Below are 3,048 nucleotides of genomic sequence, written 5' to 3'. Positions count from 1 at the left end.
TTTACAAAACTGTAGTTTACCTCATTACTTGTCAGGTCAATGTAAACAAGTGCTAAGTGTCTGCTTGGGTGTCTGTGTCTGAGTTTCTTTGCGTGTTTGCTAGAGTGTCTATATGTGAATCCTTATGTGTGATTGTGTTTGTTTCAGTGTATGTTACTACCTTTACAACATTTCCAAGTTTAAATAGCCACTTAAGAATAAAGTGCATATACGTTTTAGTCACTTGGTCAAAAATTGCACATGTCAAAGGGGCGGGGGGGGGGGGGGGGCCTGATCAATGGTTAAGTCAGGGGCCCCAAAATTTCTAGTGGCGGCCCTGTCCATCGTATAGGATCAGGCGGATTGATGTCCGCAGCCTCAGAGCAGGCGGACAAGTTATGGAGCAGCGGTCTTTAGACCGCTGCTTCCTAACTGCTGTTTCCGGCGAGCCTGAAGGCTCACGCAGAAACAGGGGCATCAAGCTCCATTCGGCCCAGATTTTATATAGACTGGTAAAAAGCCAGTAAGTCACCAACTAGGAGCAGTCTCTTTTAGCCCAACTGTGTTTTTCATAAATATGTTTCCTGAAGTATATCAGTCTAATCCTGACAAAAAGGAAATATTATGTCATTTCCTCTGAACAAGGATCATGGCAACCCAAGACAATCATTTTAGCTTTCTGTGAGCCTTGTCAATGAGGTGCAGCCATATCCCTTAAAGGGATAGGAAAGGCGCAATCTTCCATTATTTCATTGCTTAGGGTGTGATGTAATAAAAAAATTGTTCCAATACCTTCCGTTTTCAATTCCAAAGTGTTTCCATGGTATCTTTTGTCAAAATTAGGAGTATTTCCAAACCCACTATGATGCTTATTTGTATTAGTCAATCATGGTGCGCAACCTGGGTGCTATTGTTGTGCTCTGAATATCTTTAGACTAGTGCATGCGCAATTGGAGGAGGATCTCATCGCCTATGTCACTATGCTAGCGGTTACGTGACCGCAGTTCTTTCAGAGCCAAATCTGGAGGCACAACATCAGCAAGATATGAGTAGAGGGAGCAAGGCATTGTATTGATGGTAAGTATTACAGAATCACACCTATAAAAACAAGTGTAATTATTTCATTCTGTAGCATTGTGTTGGCATTTAAACATTAAAGGGACAGTCTAGGCCAAAATAAACTTTTATGATTCAGATAGAACATGTAATTTAAAAAAAAAATTCCAATTTACTTTTATCACCAATTTTGCTTTGTTCTCTTGGTATTCTTAGTTGAAAGCTTAACCTGGGAGGTTCATATGCTAATTTCTTAGACCTTGAAGGCCACCTCTTTTCAGAATGCATTTTAACAGTTTTTCACCACTAGAGGGTGTTAGTTCACGTATTTCATATAGATAACACTGTGCTCGTGCACGTGAAGTAATCTGGGAGCAGGCACTGATTGGCTAAACTGCAAGTCTGACAAAAGCACTGAGATAAGGGGGCAGTCTGCAGAGGCTTAGATACAAGATAATCACAGAGGTTAAAAGTATATTAATATAACTGTGTTGGTTATGCAAAACTGGGGAATGGGTAATAAAGGGATTAGACTGGTGTAGACTGTCCCTTTAAGCATGCACTAAGGTCTTCAGAAGACCTGGAAAAAGTATTCAAAGATTGCTGTGCGCATGAGCAAAGCATATAGTACAACTGTGCATGTGTTAGGTGTGTGCACCGGGTTAATTTAAATATTATAATTGGAAGGCATAGATGGGCATTTCACAGACCATGTCGAACAGCCTTTATTCAAATATACCACAGTTATTGTTTCACACAAGTGGTAAAATCACAGTCCTGCACAGTTATTAAAGGCAGAACCCGGTATAAGATAATATTATTGAACACCTGTTATATGCTGCAGTTATTTTTAACTTGGTTTTTATCCATTTTTTAATAAATATTTTTTTTTTATAAGAATCATCTCTTGTGAAAACACTCCACACATAAACATAAGGGACACTATTGCTTAAAGTGGTATCATGTCCAGTGTTAATAATATAAAATAATATATAATATATATTATATATAATATATATTAAAAAAAAAAGTAAGTAGTAATTGATATTATTGTATATTTAAAATGATCCATATCTTTTTCTATGATATTTTGAAACTCACTTTTCTAATCTCTTAAGGAACATTGGGCAGTTTAGTTTACTCAGGAGCATAATACATAAACAGCATTATAAACCTAATAAAATAATCACACAACACAGAATATATAATTAAACTAAGCTAAATTAACAAAAACATTTGCAAACAGCATTATAAAACTAATAAAATAATCACACAACACAGACTTCACTTGCATTTTTCTGCAACCAGTTCTTTCTATGCATTCCAATCTGGACTGATTTATAGACAGGAAGATCTTGTTCCTTTGAAATCTGCTCGATAGCTCAGGTCTGGTTAAACTGATTAATTTCAGCTTGCTTGGCTTTGCTGCAACACAAGCGGACAGCTCCACCTACTGGCTATTTTAATCAATGCACTGCTTTTCAATGCTTTTCAATAGCAGTCACATGACTGGAAAAAAAGGTTGTTATTCTGAAACGGTGCAAATTGAACCGTTGTAAATCAAGGGCCACCTGTATATATATTTTATAATAAAGTTATTATTTTCTGTTTCTCCGACCCTCCCCTTCATTTCCTTTTTTTAGCTGGGCTGTGATATATAAAACAGTCACATCCACTCTCTACATAGGCTTTCTAGGGGCTTTAAAGGGGCTGGACTTCGAGATTATCATATGACACACACGTTGATTGGATGTTCACTGAAATTGTTCATCCAAGTGGGCTGGCATAAAATGCAATAGAACCATTACTATATGCACTGATTTAACTCTTTCACAGATGGATTAAAAACAAAAAGGTACCCATATACTTTTTAATGGCAAAGATTAAATATATGGCGTTTGATTAGTTAAGCTTTGCTATCACTTAAGTTTCCAGATTTCCATATACATCTGCATACATTTTACTACAGCGTTTTTTTAACTGCAAACCAAAATAAAGAAAACTGCTGAAGAA

This window comes from Bombina bombina, chromosome 4, assembly GCF_027579735.1.
Source record: "Bombina bombina isolate aBomBom1 chromosome 4, aBomBom1.pri, whole genome shotgun sequence".
Taxonomy (NCBI): domain Eukaryota; kingdom Metazoa; phylum Chordata; class Amphibia; order Anura; family Bombinatoridae; genus Bombina; species Bombina bombina.
The sequence above is the reverse complement of the archived record's forward strand: the minus strand, read 5'-3'. Positions refer to the sequence as shown.